This window comes from Cariama cristata, unplaced genomic scaffold (genome assembly GCF_000690535.1).
Source record: "Cariama cristata isolate BGI_N322 unplaced genomic scaffold, ASM69053v1 scaffold10149, whole genome shotgun sequence".
NCBI classification, from domain to species: domain Eukaryota; kingdom Metazoa; phylum Chordata; class Aves; order Cariamiformes; family Cariamidae; genus Cariama; species Cariama cristata.
This window is the reverse complement of record NW_009635283.1, coordinates 59726-81483: the sequence shown is the minus strand read 5'-3', so window position 1 is coordinate 81483 and position 21758 is coordinate 59726. Positions and strand designations below refer to the sequence as shown.

Below are 21758 nucleotides of genomic sequence, written 5' to 3'. Positions count from 1 at the left end.
CCCTCTCTCCCCCCCCCCCCCCCACCCCGTTTAGTACACTCAAAATTTTACCCTTGTCAATAGAACTTCATGATAAAATGGAGACTAATAACACTTTTAACTTCTACTCATGTTATACAAAGATATTTTAACTTCTAGTGAACTCAAGCTATAGGAAACAGTGAATTCAAACTGGGTATGATACATTATATGGTCATCGAGATATTTCCTATAAATATTTTAGATGGTAATTCTCTTTGGGAAGAATAGAAAATGACCTAATTATCAGGGCCTTTTGCTCACACTATTCATGGAAACAGATACACTTTTTAGCATATTTAAAGATATTAAATTATGAAAACCAGTTCACATAGGGTAACTATCAGAGATAATTATTTGATAGTTCATTATGATGACTACAGTAGATTTATTTATAATAAGTGCCATGCTTTATAACATGGTACCAAAATCAGATACTACTTCATAGCCCAAAAAGCCTCCCTTGGTACTAGCAGACTGAAAATCACTGCAACCTGTTAGTCTGGTGGTGTTAAAATCCAGACATACTTCTCTTTGCTCCATCAATATTGCACAGCCACAGCAATCAATTTCCTTGTCCAAAGCCACCCAGGTCAGTCTGCTGCCTTACAAGAGCTATGCAGGCACACAGGTAAATATGATTTGCCATTTTCTATGTTTTATAATCCACCATTTAACCTTTAAAACATATGTTTACCAAAGTCTCTACAAGCACAATGTCTTATTTTAGCTGGAGAATATCAGGCATACAATGTAAGGTTTATACAGTAACTTCTGCTTGACTGCAAAATACATCAAAACAGAGTGAGTCCCTGTCCGTCTTGGGGGGAACAACGGTTCTCTATCTTCTCATCCCAGATTTGACAGTCATTTACAGGGACTGAAACTTCATCTCCCACTGAAATGAGAAGTTTGACCATTGATTTAAACTCTATCAAGATCTAATTCCAGGTGATTATTGGCAAGACATTTACTGCAGAGTTATTGCATAACACATTTCATTAGTGATACTGATACTAAAACGTTGGAAATCCATGAAGGCGGAACCAGAAAGACCAGACCAAATGCTCACTGAAGTCAATGGAAAGATGACATGAGCTCTGGATCATACCTTGCTTACAAAGCATCATCTTCTCTAGAGCTAGCAAAATTTTACACAAAGGGTTAGAGTCATGTTACTGATTATCTATTTAAAATCCTCACAGAATAAAATGTAAGAAGTAGATATGAATGGTGAGAACACAGTGAGGAAGCGGGAAGAGAAGATCATGTTTCCGTAAACATGCACAACTACTGACACGCATTCAGGGGAGCCGCTTATAAGAAACGAATTTTTTCACATCGAAATTTGCGGGATGGGCTCCCCTGCTTACTTTCTGCAAGTGCATCACATATTTGAGAAATCAAGCACAGAAACCACAGTCTGTAAACTTCTTTGCTTCAAGTTTTAACAGGAACTTTTCAATCCTCAACAGTTACAAGTGCCGTGTATCTGAGTAGGAGCCACAGAGCAGCAGCATGAGACTGATCTTCTCTGCAGAGCCGGGGGAGCTCCCTGGGCTGCCCGGCTATCTGGAGGGCAGCTCTTCTAAAGAATCAGCATGCTAATGAAAAAAATGTAGTTTCTGGAACAGAGTATCAAGAATGAGCGGCTTCTACACCTTTGCCAAGTTTGCCTTTTCTTGTCAGCTTTTGCTGAGGTAAAACAAATTAATCCGAAATATAACTAGAGTTAGGGGAGAGGAAAGCGCAATATAATTAGAATCGAAAGTATTATATGAAAGCTGTGACATGAAAGTCACAACCCCCTCCGCCCCCACTATTTATTCCAACTAGAATAGTATCGTTTGCTCACACAAATATTTACCTCGTCATTTGAAGAGGAAAAAAAGACCAACTTTTGAATTAACTTACGTACCATGTCTCCAGAAATTAGTAATACTTCTTGAAAGGATAGTTAAGAACAACAATAAGAGAAAAACCTAGATTATTGCAACCGTGTAGAATTTCTTCTTGAACTAAAGCTTATTCCTCGAACAGTAAGATTTAATTGCTCATGTTGTAAGGTCAGCTGCTACAAAATTATGATATCTAAGATTTTGTTATGCACAATTCAGCATGACGCTTCTGTATGAAAGGCCAGTGCTTTCAACAGGTAGGCTGAAAAACACAACGAACTTCCATTACAGAAACAAAAACGGCAAACAAGAAAATCTCTGAGAGATCCCTGGGGAAGACTTACCTGCAGTGCTTGCTTGCTATCAGCCCTGACGGGTTGAATCCATCAGCAAAAGCACCGCCTGTCCCCAAGAGCTTCTCCAGACTTTGTGAGGAGCTCTACAGCTTTCCAGAATTTGAAGCTGTACACAAGCTGACCAAGTTCATCTCAATTTGCATTAGATGCATTCCAGAAAGCATCACACAACTCCAGAAGCAGAGAAAAACTGAAGTTTAGCTTACTGTGTACGCAGTTTTAGTTTGCAATCAGTGGGATGGCCTCTCTATTATTTGTTGCTAGTTTTCACTATTCACGATGGAAGAATGCTGACGCCTTCACTCTTTTATCGCTTGCAAAAGGCATTCAGTCTCCAGAAATACTTCTGACTTTACTGATTGGGTGAGTTTCCATGGGAAAGGGTATTTTGGAATACACAGAATAAGTAACAACTAAAATTAAAATAAAACCAGGGTGGAATGCCATTCAAAATCTTCAGCACATTGTGGGCATAACCTTCTCATATTGTGTAGCTAAACACAAAACCGAGTGTCACATGCAGCTGCAACCCCTAGCAGAACAGGGAGGCAAAAAGACCCTACCAAGTAGCAAAGCAGCTTGACCTGTGGCTTTGATGCTCTCTTCAGCAAGTTTATCACAGACTTGCAGTAGAAATTATTAAGATTCAAACAACAAATGGTGGTGGGGAGACAAACTTACATTTCTGATTTAATTAACATGGATTTTTATTTAGAGTTTTTACATAACGAATTCTAGTTTATATTAAGTACACTATTACAGTTTTGGACGGCTAATTACTTTTAACATTGACCGTCAATCTGTACCCATGTGAACTCTATGCTTACAATAATATATTAATATCATTAATATGCTAAAAAATAATCAATGTTTAGCGCTCCTAAAGTTCAAAGCCACTGAACTGGCAGAAGTTCCCAAATAAGCTTTCAGAATCACTGTTTGCTGAAACAGATTTTTACAAGATTAGCTTCTGCTTTTGAGGAAGATAATGTATTTTTTATTTTAGCCCACAGAAGTAGTGCATATTAACGTTTGATTAAAATGAAAAAAATAAACTGGGAATCAGAAAAGCAAGGGTACCACCTGCAATTTATGAATAAAATCTAAGTATGAAAGACTAGGTCCATTATCTCTGCAATCTTGAAAGACTAGCTTGACCAGGAACAATAGACCAGTTTAAAAACTGAGACAAAGGTAATACTTTGTCTTGTAAGATAAAATTTGCTGTAATGAACTTACTTTTTCTTTATGTGTTTAGAAGTTCTAAGTTAGTTCTATTCTGGTAAGAGAAGAAATTTTAAACTGTTCTCTCTGTTCATTCATAAATTAATTCTAATAATTTGTATCCAAAGACAGCTTGAATTAATGACAAAAAAAGTGTTTAAAAAGCGTAATTCATCACTTTTTAACCAGAAAAATTTTAAATGCATATACCAAAAATATAAAGTGTAAAATAAAAATGTAATGACTCTAATGTATAGTAAGCTATGCTGTTATTTAAATAAGTCAGTAGCATACCGTCCAAAGTTAACAAGAATGAAATGCTGTCAATCAGCGACAATCAGCTTTGTTCAAATATATAATCACTCGTAGATTTTTAGAAGTACAACAGCAAAAACAAGAGTAAAGCTAATTATAAAAATCACTTAGATTTAAACCAGCCCATCTTGAAAAAAATTAAACACCTTCTTTTACAAACGGGTAACTTGGCAAACGGTAACATTTATCTTCCATCCGCTCCTGAGGTTTTTCCATAAATAATACCATCCACCTAATCTTTCTACAGCTCCTTTACGGTGCCATCCAATGCTCTACTTCCCACAGCCTGTCCTCGCTCTGCACCTTGCTCCTGTTTATCTACCTTATCAGCTCAGGAAGAAATTTCGGCAAAACTCTTCCTCTGGTCACTGATATCTCTGGGAACCGAACCCATTAAGATATTCCTGACCCCTACTCATGCTATTTTAACTGTCTGTTGTACAGGAAGGAACTGATAAAAATAGGATTACAATGCCCTTACAGATGAACTAGCAGGAGGCTTGATTGTGATTGATGCCTGAATAAATATACAATAACAGGCCCTACATTTCAACACAGCTTTTGATAGAAGGTAAGAAGAAGTGTCAGTTTTCACTGCCTGGACTGCAGGACTCTTTCCTGAAATACCTGGGACGTGCCTTTGATTGATGATTGAATCTTCCATTTTTAATCCGATTTTAAATAAAGAGCAGGAGGTGGTTATTAGGAGGTAGGAACGAGTATTATTTTGTGAGGTACAAAGGTGCATTTCTTCCCACAGGTGCTTACGTGTGGCCCAAACCCAACCTCAAATGAAGGTCTAAATCCCTTTGAAGTCTGAATATCTTCCCGACAGACACTGAGTGCCAAGGCGGATCTATTGGAAAAATAAGCAACATCCCAACAGCTCTGTGGAAAACAAATGGGCTGGACTTGGAGTTTGGGGTGGGGAGAGGAGGGCTGGGATTGCCCACGTCTTTGACAACTCATCACTTCCTTGGGAGAAGTTGTTCCCCACAGGCATTCAGGCACAGACTTAGTCTGGGGAACAGTTTCTACAGCAAAGGCACATTAGTCAGCCCACTGCTGGGTTTGGATAGCAACATGAGAGCAGACTATTTCCAGCGAACAATTTCAGATGGTTTTCCCTGACTCCACGGTACTGCAGTGCACACTGAAGCCTGTCTATATTCTTTTAACCTTTCTTAATAATCTAATTATTAATGACTGATGCATTCATCATCCAAAACAGAAATTTGAGGAAGGAAATTCAGTTTTTATTAACCTTTCTCTTTTTGGAGAAGAGGGCTTCAAGTGTCCTGAAATCACACGTTATCAGCTCCCACTTCAAGCAACACAGCTATCTATTCCACTTCAACAGTATCTCAAATACGCCCCTTCTTATCCTGCAAAAAATAGACACCTACTTAGCTTTCCAGTGCAATGATCCAGCCAAGTACTTAAGCAAGTACACAAACTTCAAGCAGGCAAAACAGTCCCACTGGCTCCTTTGAAATCATTCATGAAAGTAAGTCTGCATCTGCTCAGTACCTTCCTGGATCATCTTGCTAAAAATAAGTTAACAGTAAAACTTGGCACTTCCACAGTGCTTCACGTGCTGAAACTGCTGTCCAAATGGTAAGCAGTGAGGAAAGCATGTATTACAAGCCTCATTTTGCAGATGAAGAAATTAAGGTAAAGAAACCAGTTCCTTCCTTCCTGCTCCTCACACGGTGAGAAGAGTGTCAGAGCTGGGTCTCCCCATCCCTGTTCCCTCATCCATATGCTCCATCCTTCTGGCACCCAGGCGGCTCTCTAACTGGAAGCACAATCAGTATAGGCAGCAGCTGCCTAGCAGTCTGCAGGTCTGCAAACAAACTTTAAAAAATCAGTTCTGCTGATTACTACAGTCTGCAGCAATTAATATAGATCAAACCTTATAATTAAAAAGTCGTACCATTAAACTCTGATGCATACCAGCACAGTATCATTCAAGAAGCAGAAGGACCAGACCCCCTTGAGGATACGTGTTCTTCTAGTAGCATAGTAACTGTGCTAACTATTAATTCTGAAGGTATTTCTGACATGCATTTGTCACCAGCTCTCACAAACTATGGACACCTTCCTAGAGCACTCTCTCCTCTACACCAAGAACTCATAACCCAACAGTCTGCCTCCTGAAGAAACCAATGGATTTACTTCATCTCTCTTTTACCCACTTGTCTTTCTGAAATATGTCTGAATTAAAATTTTTTCAGAGCGGTCAGCTATGTGAAATTGCCTTTCACATACATGCAGAAGTGCAAATCACACGGCGCCCTGATGGGAGGGCACAGTAACTTCCTAATGGATTTCTCCTCAAGGGTTCAACACGCTAAGCACATACGCCAGCTAAATAACACTGTTTGAAAATATTATCATGGCCACTCTGCATTATCTGCTTTATACAGAAAGCACTTTAATTCAAATAGGACATCCTTACGTTTACGTAAGTACAAAGACACATACCAAACCTGTCACTCCATCTCTCACTATTCGCTATTAGCAGCTCTTACTGAAGTACTAATTCTGTTCTGAAGTCATGGTTCAACAAGGCAGTAAATCCCATTTTAGTGTACCTAGCACTAGATCAAAACTCGATCAAATCCCCAATCCTCAAACCAAAGCACTGCAGCAACAAGATGCAAAGCATTTACCCAGTATAAACTTGGGCCGTTCAAAATTTGGAGCACAACTGCAGGAGTCACTGCGTCCCTCTGGCAGCCAGCACACACTCCCTATTTTATGCTCTGGGGAATGAACCAGAAACCCGGCTGACTTGGAGGAAACCTGTATTAACAGGTAATTACTGACCCATTTTACCCAGTATTACTGATTGTGGAACTGAGATTAAGCCGTCTCCCAGCCCCCCTTCCCTTCCCCAATTTCAGTGGGATTTAAATGCTTGCAGGGTGACATCAAAAATCACTGGTTTAAAAGTCATTTAATACAGTATTTCACTGCTTAGCGTCACTGGAGAAGTTGCCCTCTTCAGCAGGGAGAAGCAAGAAATCCTGGCTCAGAGCAGTCAGCAAGGGACGAGCACCGTGCACGCCACAAGTGATTTCTTTGTTCAGACTGCAGTACTCCCCAGCCCTAAGCAACCAAAAGGTAGTAACAAGTGCTCTGGTTTTATGTTACTATAGCTCTGGATTAGCACAGTCATAAATGAGGGCTGTGACCCATATTTTAATACCTTTTCTTCTCCCAGTTACGATGATTCAGATGTGATTTCAACAGCATGCCATTCCAACCAAGTTGTGACAAATAAACTCTCCACACTACACTTCATAATGTAAAAATTGATTTTTGCATGGTGCTTGTAAAATCAAGCCAAACATACATAAAAGAAACTGAAATTTCCCAAGATTGCTTTTATTCAACTGCCGATGGCACAACTTGTTATTCAAGTTTATATAGATGCACACAACTTAAATGGAAAAAGTCATGAAGCAAAAGATTTTTCCTATTGCAATTTAAAATATCTTTGAATTTGAATGAAATGTAAATTCAGTGGGCTACTAACCAAATGATACATATCCCCAAGCTGCACAGTAAGAAAGCACTTAAAGCCATGTTGAACTTAAACAAACACATAAATCTTACAAATGTCACAGGATGAAAGTGTGCACTTAAAATTAAGGCAAGAGTTACTATTGCTTTTGCAAACACATGAACGAAATTTCAAATAGAACATACATACATATATATATAAAAAATTAAAAATTAATAAAGCTCTGCCCATGATGGCTGCTAACAAACAATGAATAGACAATTCAAAGCTTGAAATATTAACAGAAGAATTCTATCTGGAGTACTTTTGTTTTTAAAATCAGATCCTGGAGAAGCAGTGCAAAACGTGGTGCTGATCTGTACACCATGAATTAAGGAGCGATACTGGGAGTTATCTCCTAGTAAGTCTAAATTCAGCACAGAATAAAATTACGGTGTAACTGGGGTGGGGCGTGGGTGGGGGTGGAGGAGGTGTAATTGCTCTAAGAAAGGAGAATTATAGCTACTCAGCTGCTAAGATTTCAAAGTGCTCCAAAACCATAAGCTCTATTCAATCACATTTAATTTTTGTAAATATATTAAATTCAGTCAAGTCTGTAGATTAAAATAATATAGTAGATTGTATCATCCCAGACTCTGGCAAAATGTGATACAAACCCTTTTCAAAAGCCTAAAAATGGCTTGCCCGTGAGGACTATCACATGGATGAATAGTGGCTAAAGGGCTATAAACAAATAGATCACAGCAGCACAAGGGAGGTGCTAGTGGATTGCCACAGGGATTGGTATTAGGATCAGTTTTATTTAACATCTTTATTAATGAACTGGAAGAACGGGTAAACAGTACATTAATTAAATTCACAGATTTCAATATAGTGAGAGGTGTTATAAACATGACAGTGGGTAAAGAGATTATGCAAAAGGAGGTTAGGAACACTGAGAGAAGTAAGAAAACTGGATTCCTTTTGAAAAAATGCAGGTTAATATATCCGAGAAGAATTAAAAAAATGTAAATAATCAGTGAGAGGAAGAAACCTGAAACCTGTTAAGCTAAACTGAAAGACCTAGGGGCAGCAGCAGACAGCAAATTATGTATGAGCTTGCAACACCAATGGAAAAAAAGAATAAATGATCCAGGCTACACACATGGATGTATCACAAGACAGCAAAAAGGCAGTGTGATGCAAGTCTGGACTTTCTGCAGAAGCAATGAAACATACAGTTGCCATACCACATCAGTTTTTCAACTAGCCAAGGATCTCCACTCAACATACAGTACATTAGAGACATCCATGCAGAATTACTGGGGTTTGGCTCTGAGCCTCTTGTGAAAGATTTTTTAAAAAAAAAAAAAAAAAAAGACAGTCAACCAACCAATGAACAACCAATACCCAGGAATAATAATAAAAAAACCACTTACCAGAAATAAGAAAGAGCAAAAGAGAAAAATCTGAAAGGATTACAAAGACTGAGTATATAATGTAATTGACACAGGGCCTGAAAGGTACAAGAATATATGCATCATGAAAGGTACTGGAAACACGCTCACCTCATCAAACATGGTACAACTTGGGTTTTTTAAAAAATGAAATGAACATAGGAAGAATTAAGCCGAATATTAATTCCATTAGTAACACCTACTACACTAAAGAACAATTTCGAAAGAAATTAACTAAAACTCCTTCTCTTCATTCATTGAAACTGGGCAAAACATTCAAAAACAGTGTAGGAGACAATCCTGCAAAGGCAGAGTGACTTACAAGTCTTTTCCATTCCTAACTTCAATGATTCCATAAAAGACAATAAGCAGAGAGACAACCCTCTGCAAAATTAAATCACTGGGAATCAACCAGAGAATGAAAATTAAATCACAGTAAAGTATTTTCTTCTTTGTAAGCATTAGCATTAATCACATGCAAAAGTAAAATATTAGTTAATTTGATTCTCTGTGCCTTCCAGACTCTGGTCAAAATGAATCAATGCAGGAGGAGTGATTTCTCTGATAATTGGGGAAATGATAAGGAGGGAGGAAAAAAAAAGAAAGAACAAAAAACCCCAGTAGAAATAGCTGGTGAAATTGAAATTACACAGAGGGGACTAGAGAAAACCACATTAGGAGGCCAATTTCTTCTGAATTCCTAATAAAAACAATGTATGTAAAATTTCACAGCGGTGGCTTGAAACATCCAAAGACAGCTAGAATTGGAAAGAAAATCACCTTGGACACTACAAACTATTACTAATTTAAGTGACTTGCTACTAGTTTGCAAACCTCTGAAAAAAGGGCTTTACTATAAGGCACCTTCAAGTGGTTAGCCCTCTGTAACTCCTGAGGTTCGCCGCAGGGTGAAGAAGGTGGTGACCCAGAATCCCAGCTCCTCCTCAACCAACACAATAAAGAGCAGGCGCCATGAATTTGCAAGGCACGATACATTTGGGAATCCCTTCTCTTTAATTGCTGTGACGCAGGCTACTTGGGTGCGTGTTAAGCCGCTCGCTCGGCTATTCGCGTCGGGATCATGTCAGCGATAAGGCACAACCGAAGGCATTACATCTGCACTGCGTCAGCCGAGGAGGGAGGTGTCACCCTGGCATTTAACTCTGCTCTTCAGGCCACAAAAGGTCAAACTGGACAAACCGCAGCCTCAGGAAGCCGTTTGGGCTGGGGGTGAAGCAGCACAAAGCCTTTCAAATTAGCAGTTAAATGATGGTACGAAGCGGTAAGGTACCAATTCTCAGCATAGCTAGCACGAACTCAGGTGTGGACTTCACTGGAAGTCAAGACTGGGTCAGTTTTACAAAGGCTGGTAATTCAAGCTTGTGCACTAGAGAAACTGAGGCACGTGCCATGGGAATACAGAAGAAATGGGCAGGAACACAGTGAGAGGCAAGCACAGCAGCTGAGGCAAACCCTGCTGCCTCAGGGCCAGGGTTTTTTCCAGACAGCAGCCTAAGTTCCTTAGTTCACTGACAGACTTTATTGAGTTGGCAAAGAAATACATAATCAAAGTAACAAAAACTTTTTTTAAAAGTGCCCCCCGCCCCCCAAACCCAAATCAAAGGAAGAACAGTATAAAAAAAAATAACTAGGAGTCAGTTTTGTTTCTTCTGGTACATTTTGAAAATAGACGCTTTCCTCCTACAGGGAGGAAATACTGTATTTAATTAGAAGCATAAATCATTATGCTTTTATAGTTAGTAATATCTTCTATAATGAAACTAGATTAGTTTCTCACTACATATGCTGTTTATTGTTGTAATTTTATGGTAAGTTCTAATAATGGAAGCGTTACAGAACAGTTCCTTTTGGGTTTTTTTTTAATGTATATTCCACCAACTTGTAGATTATTTTTTGTTATATATACACATCAGCAGAAATCTGTCTGGCTCTCTACCTACTGCAGAAAAATACGCACTATCTTAAATGACCCTCTGAATGTTAGAGAGATAGATGTATTTTTAAAACTCTATAAAAGAGCTTAAAACTTAGCCTCTTATCTGTGATCAAAGCTTGAATTTTAACCCTTGTGCTTAAAGATGGGGCAGGTTCTTCTCATTCAAAATGCACCTAACAAGCGGCTCTGCTGTAACAGGATCCATCCCGCAGTGTGCGGCTGGTGAGCTCGCTATCGATGGGCAGCCACAAATGTCACTAACTTAAGCAATTTTCTATAGGACTGCAATTATTTTCCTCTTTCTATTTTCCCCATGCAGCAACACAATCAAGATGTAAACACAAAGAAAGTGCAGCAGACACATCACTGATTCCGTTGCCATTTAAGACAACCCCAGCAGCTCTGTGCCACGGACTGATGAGGAAAGCACATTAAGCACTTGCAACAGAACATCCAAGCAGACCTGTTTCGCAGCCTGATTAATAGAAACAACCTCTAAGGACTAATCACAAGTCGAGCCCTGTTTTGTAGATTAATAGAACAAAGGCACGAGAGAATAGGGAAGGTTACAGGATTGGAATATAAATAAGAAAAAGGTGTACGCTCTAGGTAGTTTGACTGCTAGTAATTATCAGCTAAAGGCACATCCTTACGGTGAGACCTCGCTGTTCTGTGCTAAAGCAGCTCACTTCCAGATGGACGATCAGCCTCTGCATCTCTGAGTATTTTATCTGTATTTTAACTCCAAAATTTATGAAGCAACAACAAAATCCTTCTCCGAAATAAAGCATACTTTCATCTCACACTTTAAGTATCACTTGAATTTCTGTTGATACTAGACGATTATAAAATCTGCAGGAACTGTACTTTTCATTTATCCATACGTGGATCAGCAAATACGACGCTGGCATGTAACAAATGCCTGCTACTCAAACAGCTGCTGCCACTGCACTGAGGTAGCAGATGCCAAGACCCAGCAGTGACCCTACATATCCCACCGGATCCTGTGAGGAGGTGTGCGGCTCCGGCCGCGCCATCCTGGTCAGTGGATTTTGCTGGCCATGAGCAGGACTCCACCACATGAGCAAAAGGTACTCAGCCAGAGAAAAGTCCTACAAGTCAATCCCTTTGAAAGAAAATGCTAGCTAACTTGCATTTTTTCATTACCTGGAGTTTTGCTGATGTTCCACAACAATTAGAAGTTATGTATGAACTATGTGCAGTGTCTACACAAATACCATATGGAAAATGATGGAACTTTTTCATGCCTCCAAGGAAAACTACTTCTCTGCCTTTGAAGGTATTCAATTTGATTGGCTGTAACAAAACGTAAAGATAACGGCAACACAAAACGCTGTATCTGTGCCTGCTTCAGTGTTCAGGAACAACTGCAGGTACCACTCGTAGCCAGTGCTTCATTAAACACGTGCAATCTGCTGTCCAAAATCCTGAATGAACTAAAGAAGTCCTTCTAACTTCAGAAAGGACACATTTCATCCTTTATGTGAAAGAGTATCTCTATCTACAGAGAGATTAAACAGTATTTTCAGAGGGATCTGTACTTGAATTATTTTCACATTTTCTAAGCCTTCCCAAAAGCTCTACCACTTCCAATGCTATACACACAAGAACATAAGCAATGTCATTCTTGAACCTTATAAATCTAGGAGTTTATTAAAAAGGATCTTCAGGTTAAGTAATGGAAGATATTCTTCCTTAAAATGGTACTTTCTGGGTTTCTCAACAAATGCAAAATCTGTGTTATATTCACAAACAGAAGACGGAGACAAACTTACCAAGAACTGAAAAAAAAAAAGCTGAGGAAGCTGTAACCCTGGAGATTATAGCGTATTGGGGCATCCCATATTAAAAACGGGAACACTTTAGTACTACAGCTTTCAGACTAGCACTCAATTTGCCTTTTCTCCGCCATTTTCCTGCGATGCAGGACACGGAAGTGTCCCAAGCAGCCCAGATGGAACACCAAGAGAGGTGTTAAAGAGAACACCTTTCTTGCCATTTCTTTTTATTACATTCCCAGTTTTGGAAACAAGATGTATTAAATCTGTGCCAGGAAAAGGAGACTGAAAGACTCATCCTTCCTTCTTACATAAAGCTTTCTTATATAAAGTTTGAGGTGATACACAATCCCTAAGTATACTCCCAGGGCACAAACCCGTAAACCTTCCTCAAGAGAGCAATACAGTTAGCAGCTGCAAATACCAGCCTTTGTCAGTAAGATACACTTATTCACCTATGTACAGAAATAAACTGGCTTTTTGAAGAACCAGACCACACAACTTTCTTGTACCCCTCCGGCAAATGCTGCTGAAGCATCAAAACTGAAGGCAAGAGCTCTCCAGAAGCAGAGGATAGACAGGCTGGCAGATCTGTAGATACAATAATTCAAGTACTCACAACATTACTTACAAAATAAAGATGATGACATACTTGTCAAATGATTTCAAACCATCACAAGCTCATTTTCTAGGAAGTATTATTTCTTCTGTCAAAGTAGCCATAGGCACAAGGTTTCCAAGCATGGCGTGCACATCACTACGTAAGGCAAACAGCTAAGCACATATATTAAAGGATATCGTGTTTAGCATTTATCTAGAACACTAAAGAATAGGAACACAGAATGGAGCTAGCAGGTGGCAATTCCCAGTATTTTCTCCCAGGTACGCTGTGCATGCAAGCTGTAAAACGATGTCCTTGACTGTGCAAAATTAACCGCGGAGGTAGCAAGGCATCGCAGCTTGTGAGGCCTTCTGTACTTACGCAAGGGTGTATGCAACTCAGCCACATCTATGAAGGCACAACGATAAGCTGTTGACATCTTCCTGCTTGTAAACCACTGCTTAAGCCTTCCCTCTGTGTGTGCATACACAAACATAGCTCTCAGCCATATTAAGATTTTGATATTTAACTAGTAGAGTCAGAAATGTCGGCAACTCTCAAACTTTAGCTGCACACAAGCCATAATACAGATTAGCACCTAAACATTTTAGAAGTGATTATAATTACCCAGTGGGCTCATTGATTTTCTACTGAATCCATGAGCTGAAAATCCATGAACTGAATCCACTTCTGAAATAAGGTGCCAGATCTATTCTACTGAACGGATTCTCATGAAAATCTGATGAATGTAGTTGTCACGCTTGACCTTTATGTCTATGCTCAGATTCATGATCAGTGTTCTCTTATTTGAAGTGCTTGTGCAATTTCTGCTTTATTTCATAGCCTCTGTGAATTACTTCAAGGATTTTATACAGATGTCTGGGTGAAGTTAGCATTCTGATCAATAAGTATTAGATAAATATGACCCAAATCATCTTGAAGACAGTCATAAGAAATCTTATCCTTCACTGGGAGCTAACAAAATCTAGTCACTTGCTACTTGACTTACTTTTGTAAAAACCAAATACAGTTCTTCACACACAGTTTCTCTTCCATTTCTATTTCATTTTATCACCATCACATCATGTGAGCTTTATCATCAGCTCTACCTGAAGCAATGTAAATTGTTTCAAATTTTTTCCTGTTTGTCCTGAATAGATGGGAGTATGAAGCAAACCACCTATACGCTCTTCTCACACACCTGATGGTACACAGGACAAGACCTACCTGCTCCCATTACTCCCCCCCAATCTCATTCATTTCACCACATCTTGTAAAGACATTTGAAAGTATCCTTATTTTTCCAATTACAACTTAACTCAGCAAAGCTGTTACCATGTATGTATGTAATTGATAATTATATATTTAATTAAAGCTTATCACGAATCTTACCGAGTCAGTGAAACTACCCATGTCCCAAACTTGGCACATGTAGGTACCTTGTTGCAGCACGGGGTTTTCGTTATATTTTCCCAGCGTGGGCTGACACTCACACTGTTCAGGTATGGGCCCATGTAGTCTCTTCTCACTCAGGGTCACAACTCCAGACTTTGAAATGTTTCATGCAGCCGATGTTTTTGAACCAGCAGCACTGCTGGTAACTCCCCACCAAATGCACCAATGTGTTGTTTACATCTAAATATCCTGCTGGAAACCCACGCACATACATGCATATTGGGCTGGATGCGCCTCGCCCTACCAGTGACACATCCCTCCTGTAATCCACCTACCCCTACAGCAAAGTCTTGGTCTCCCACTTAGCTCCTTGCTGGAGTCCTGGTTTCTATGGTTCACCAGCTCCTCCAGAGGTCCTGAACCTCCTCCTGCTCCATGCCCCAGCTGCCAGGTCCTGGCTTGCACTCACCCACAGGTCCTCCAGCAGCCTCTCTGCCTGTCACTCAAAGCATCCCTAATTCCTCCTGCTTAGGGTATAGGGGTAAGGAAGGAAAGAAAGTAATGGGGCTTGAAGAGCACCATCCAATGCAAAATTCGTTCTGATGTCAGCTTTTCAAAGCTCAAGCCCCTCTCTTACTTCTCCACCCTCCTACTGTGAAGGTGGTTGTCTTCAAGTGAAGTAATTTTTCAGGTAACCTTAACAGCATGGTATTCTCACTTCTGTCTTTCTTCCCTTCTGCACTAGACCACCACAAAGAGGTATGGGGCACATGCAGGTAGAAGGAAATGGAAAAGTAGGAGTCCTGAAGTACAGAAGCTGCACAGACGAATTTATTCAAGCAAGCACCAACACACAGCACCGAGTCCAATCCTGTAAGGAACAGTGTACCTCCACATCTGGGTTAACTCTCACCTTCCCTCCTCTCTCCCCAGCTCCTGTTCTTTAACGGGGTTCAGAACTCCTCCCAAGAGGAGGTCTGTAGCAGCTGAGCTGAAAATTTCGGGAGTTTTGTAGTACTCTAGTTAATCCCTACTCTTCCTAACTCCTCCAGGAATGCAAATGCTTTCAGCCTGCTCAGCACACACAAATGCCACATTGACCACCGTATTATTCCAGTGTTCAGTGAAAAGAAAGTGAACTTCTTGCTCCTGGACAGCTGGCAAGTGAAAAACATAAAGACAAAGCACAACTACAAACACAAGCACAACCTGTGGCTTTTGTATGCACTTGTATATCAAAATGACCTCACTGTTGGGCAAAACACATTGCAACCTACGAACAGGAGACTACCATAAATAATTAGCCTCTCAACAGCACAGCTACCGTTCATTTTGGCTCTTTGCTTTTTTTTTTTTTGTGCAGCACCTACCGAACTCCAGGAAAATGAAGGAGGAATTAGAGATACGGAGCACATTCCCACAATCATCTGTTTGGTACTGCTCTGAAGGAACTCAAATCCCTGTTTCCACACTAGGAAAGACTCAAAAGAGTCAGGAGAGCCACCATTTTATGTCTGTTTTAACTGGCTAGACTTCTACCCATGAATAGACAGAGTTTGTATGTTACATGAGTAATGAACACTCTGAAGTTCTTATTCCTGCTTAAGTCAAGCTTGAAGGAAAGATTTAAGATCTCATGATTTGCCCCAGTGCCAGGATGCACAGCTTTCCAAAGAATTAGACAGGACAGGTTAGTATCACAGTATTAAAAACGACTTAAGAGGTAATATATTTAAAATTACAAATATTCCAGTATTTATTTTTTTTTAAAAAAAAAAAGCAAGTAAGCTTTTAAAAGTAAACAGGACCATTTTTTACTTAGAAGTGAATCTGATATCAAGGAGACTGAAGAAAAATCAGCGACATTTCCAATGAGGCAAAAAAATGTAAACAAACCAGTGCAATTCTAGACAGAGGGGAATACTTTCTTCAATCCTAAAATAAGAGACCTGAAGGACAAATGCCAAGAAAAATGAAACAGAAGCCTGCACCTTTAAACACAACCATGCTACAGTGGTGGTGGTGTGTTTGTTTAACACACAGGCAGAAGACTTTGGTCTTTGCCAAGACTTTTCTCAGTTGCTGACTTCTACTGCATAAACGCCGGAATTCCTGAAAAACTGGTACACCACCAACAGCCTTGTCCAGTCTCTCCCTAGTTTCCTCACTACTAAATAGCAATGAAGAACTTTATTGCTGAGTTGTCCAATTTCTATTCCTCCCTTTTTTAGGCACAAGCTAATTGCCAACTAAGACTATGAAAATAAAAGAAATGAGATCCATTCCAAACCATCAGTGTATCTGAATCCCATCATGTGAGTTGCCAATTGGTTTTCCAGTCCTCACACTCAGTATCTGCTGTTAATTTGCTTGCTATTTCAAGAACTTCAAGACTGTCAGCAAAATCCATGATGCATTACAAAACTTATAATTGAAAAGAAAAAAAAAACAACATCTGACGCTTTTCTGACAGGATAAACACAAAGTCTGAGAACACTGATGAGAACAAGGGAGAGGTACTAACTTAGAGCTACTTGCATTAAAATATGATTGCAAATGAAGCAGGGGAAGAAACAGAGTTATAGAAATAATTTCAAACTGATGAAAACCATTTGATGAAACCCTCAAAATTTACACTGGGCTAAAAAGAAAAAATTTGCACAAAACATTATTTTTAAAGGAGATGGCTCAACCTGTCTATACTTTCTTAAAGTGGCATTATCTACGCCAATTAAAATTTTGCTTCTGAAAAAGAGTTAAGGCACTTCCTCTAGAGTTACTAAAAAAAGCAAATGAAAGCCTTGGCTTCGCAGAGGTGAGCGATAGTGAGCCGTTTGTTCTTGACCTCTGGATCACCCTACAGATCAAATTCTTGGACATAGGAAAAACCCACTAGTATTCATTAAAAGCAACTGGGAGGCCAGCTTTGTGCTTCTGTTCTTGAGACCTGAACAAGCTACAACTTGACAAATGTGCAGGATATTGCTGAACAATGCTGCTGTTCCTGTCAGAAGGGAAGAGCTTTATTCCCAGCTTCATTCAGGATGAATTGATTTTCATCACAATGATGCAAATTGCAGATTTCAGTCATTATTCAAATAATCAATTTTAATCTTTTCCGTTTGTGCTTTTCAGTTATTTCCCTAAAGTTGATTCCGTTAACCATTAAAATGCATTGATTTATATTGAATTAGCTTTTATATTAAACATTTTCTTCCCTCAAAAAGATTCATCTATCTATAGTTATCTAAACAAATATATATGCTGAAAGTCTTGGACCTTCAGATTTACTTTTCATTCTGCTAGATATGGGTGGATTTTGCCCATTTACTTTAATAGCTAAAAATAATGTAAATGATTGCTTTATTAGATTATTTAATACTTACAGCTTGTGACATTTTTTGTGGAATTTTTATGGAGAACAGAATTTAAAATCCATAAATAAGCCCATTGCCTCATTATTCATGAAATTAACTAACAAAAATTTCTACGCACACACACAAAAACAGAGAGAACTTTATCAGAATATTTTTTCAACTATTTTTGTCTTTCAGACAAACCAAAAAAGCTACCTGTAGAGCTGAACAGCAGAATAAAATAAAACAGAGAAAAATACTCTCCCTGAACAATTGCTTCTGTCAAAACATGGTTTAAACAAATTCTGGCTCCAGTTAACAGCAGTTCTCTGGTGGTTTGAATGCTTTTAAAGCTTCATTAGAAAACAGACATTGCTAGAATTATTTGTATTCAAATGTCTATAGCATACTACAGTAAATTCAGTCCTTAGCATAGATGAACAATTTCAAATGTAATTTTAAAAAACCACACATATTTTAAAAGAACATTTGAATTTAAGTAAAACTTACACGCATTCACTTATACATATTCAGTATCTGAATCTGCAGTAGAAACAGACTGTCTCGCCTTACCCTTTTAGAGATACATCAGTATGAGTTATGCTTATGTATACTTCACAAAGGGAGTTTTAAGATTTAAAAGTTCATATATCCATTACTGTTTGTATTTTTGGTCCTGTTCAGCAAGTAGCCTCAATCTCGTATTTCCAAAGGAGAAAATGTTTCTGTTGGAATCTTTTAAGAGTTTTGACTGCATAAAGTATAAACTATCAATTATTTTCCCACCAAAGAAGCCAGGTTCATAGGGCAAAGTCAAAAGGAAGAGAAAGGAGGGAAATGTTTTTGTGGATTGTTATCTATAGAACAAATGGAAAATCTTCAGCCATTTTGCTCCTTCAAGGTACATCAAAGAATCTCTTATTTAAGGTGTGACAATGTCAGTTACATTCTCCACCTCTGAAAATGAGCAGAGCTCTGAACGTGACTCATGTCCCACCCTTGCTCTTTTCTCTTTTAGGGGCTGATACTCTTGTTTTCAACTCCCCTCCAGCTAATGCCATTTAATACTCTCAGAACCATCAGGCTAAATTCACATTTTCTGCTCCTTAGAGGCTGTTGATATGCACCACCGCACATTCCAATTGCAAATACACATGAATGCTCCCGTGTATTGTAAGTTATTTTCTACACACAAATTCTACTAAATTGTAAGTTAGGAGGCACTACTTGAATTCTCTTAGGTCTTTAGAAAGCTTTCAGATGTACCACGAGTAATAACATGTAATGAATATGGACTGATATTTCTTTTCTGTAGTTACACTGAGTTGGCAATTTACATTTTCTAAACAGATAGATGACTTATAGCCAGTTTTCCCAGTATTCTGGCAATTACTTCTCAGAAACCCCTGACAGCCTGAAACCTCCAGAATCACAGCCGTTATTCTTGGTTTGATCCCTCTTTTTAAATTAAAACCAGTAGCTTTATCAGCAAATGAGAATTTTTTTTCCCCTCTGGAAATACTTACAAAAATGCACATAAATTGAAGGTGCCAACTTATCTCATTTTAGGGTTGGAGCATCTTCTGGGTTAATGACCACTGTTCCACTCCTGTGACAGAACTAATTGGGGTAGGAGGCCATAAATACATACAAAACCCCCAGAAACTCTCTTCCTTTGGAGTAATTTGAAGATTTATAGTAGTAGAGTGAGATGTGATTGGAGGGGAAGGAGGAAAAAAATGTAGAAAGTGCTAACAGGCTTCTCTGATCATTCTGTCTCAGTTTCCAGGCACAGAACAGATTTGGAACAGATTTTTCTAGCTCTGATGTGACTTTTCTTTCCTCTCAAAGACCAACTAAAATGCAGGAAACTAGCTGAATTTTCACATTTTCCAGGAAATGTTGCAGGGGGCGTGACACACGACACTGCATCTCTACATTCAGAACACAGACTAGCTAATCTAAAACGCTGTATTCAAAATGATAGTCTCAACTCCACATCAACAGTTGCTCAAAACATGCTTTGACATCAGTTTTTTCACAGTTGAACACAAATGAAACATTCTTCAAGACAGAGAAGTCTGCACTTGGTTGGAGCTCAGCATGCCTTTCGAGCAATCTAGCTTCATTTCCCATTGATCACTGATCGGAAAAATCCAGTTATTAATGTATTATAGGGAAAAATAATCAAGATTTGTCTTCCATGACTAGTTCAGAATACATATGCCATTCACTTGTTACAATTAAAACAACTCAGTTTCTTGATGAGGCATCCTTTAATATTTCAGAACAAACATTCTAAACCCACGTGTATATCTGCAAAACGAAAGACCTTCTAAACACAGCTAGAGACAAAAAGATAACAGATTGCCATTATGGAATCGGGAAGTAAAAGAGCGGAAAAAAGATCACTACATTCTGCCAGTACATATAAATGTAAATGTAAAAGCGTATCACACCGTTCTCCATTTCAGAATACCAAGTTCTCTCTTCCCCAGACTTGGATTCTGCGTTCTCCAGATCTCTCCAGCAGCTCTGTAGTACGCAGAGTTCAGGTAAATCTGCCCCAAATAAACCTGAAAAGATGCTTACACTGTGTAATCATTGGATGTCTGCAGAATACAAGCCCTCTGAGTCTGAGACGTACATACAATAGAAGTTCGACACAATCTTAATCTTAGCAGCTAACCTTCCAGCTCACATAGCTGCTCACCTTGCACAGAGTCTCAAATCCACCTCACACTACCCAAGGCCTTATGTGCCTTGTCTTCTTCTGTGTGTTATATGCTGTTATTACTAAAAAAATTTCTTTGAAATGTCTTTAAGAGATGATTCCTAACCTGAATTAAGATCATCCTTCCCAATTAGTCGATAGTGCAGGATTTAGAGTATTTTTTTTTAGCTAAGCAGCGACAGGCCAATTTAAACTATTAGCTAAAGGCTATGACTTAAATTTAAAAATTAGTAGCTTAAGTCAAGAAAGGGAGATACAGAGCTAGATCAGAGTTTTCCAGCCAGCATTAATGTACACAATATGACCAAAAAAAAGCACTGTCAGAAGCACCAATGTGTGTGGCGGTCTATGAATCACCAAGGCCTAGTGAACAGTCAATAGAGATCAGATGAAGGGGAAAATTTCTATTATCTGTATAGGTTTGCCCCATTCCTTGGTTCAACCCCTGCCATTTCCTCTTCCCCTCCTACTTTCACCTTTAAAGCATGCCTGACATAAAAAATGTAAGTTATAAGCTTACAATAAACCCTTCTTACAGGTGTGCATAAATTAGCATCTAAGTACTTCAGCTGACAATTGAGAACGCCAGGCAGTACAATCATTACCACCATCACTGAAGTTCAGGTTTCTGGAAGCGTCTCCTTAGTACAAAACCGGACAGCAATTTTTCCTGCATGTGCTTGGCACAGGGGTGGAATGAGATCAAAACTGGCTTGAAATTTTATTATCACAACTTTACAAGCAAAAGAAAACAATGCCTAGAACTGATGAGAAATAACACTTAAAAGCACCTGCTCCTTTGTACCTTGTGCTGTGTGGATGTTACATGCTACCATACTCATCTATTAGCACAGCAGACGTAAATACCTAAACAACATACAATATAATGGAGTTTCCCTAACACATATTAAGATGCCACTGCAGTTAATCCACAAGCACAGAGTGGATGTTGAGTTTTTTAAGTGCATCCAGCAGGCAGAACAGAAATAATTACAATTCCTTTTGTCTTATTTCACACACATGGCTAAATATAGCCTATTTATCCACCAAAAAATGTGGCAATTGTTTCAGGGTGGTTTACAGCTAAGTTTGATACTGTTCTGCTGAGCAACGTAACAAAGCAGTTTCGTGTATTTT

At 39.0% G+C, this 21758-nt stretch overlaps 1 protein-coding gene across 1 annotated transcript in view; it reads right to left on the bottom strand.

Annotated features, from left to right (window-relative positions):
* Positions 1 to 21758, bottom strand: part of MPPED2 (metallophosphoesterase domain containing 2) — a gene marked incomplete at its 3' end in the record, with an annotated part of 100543 nt that overhangs the window by 22603 nt on the left and 56182 nt on the right. The window lies entirely within an intron of this gene.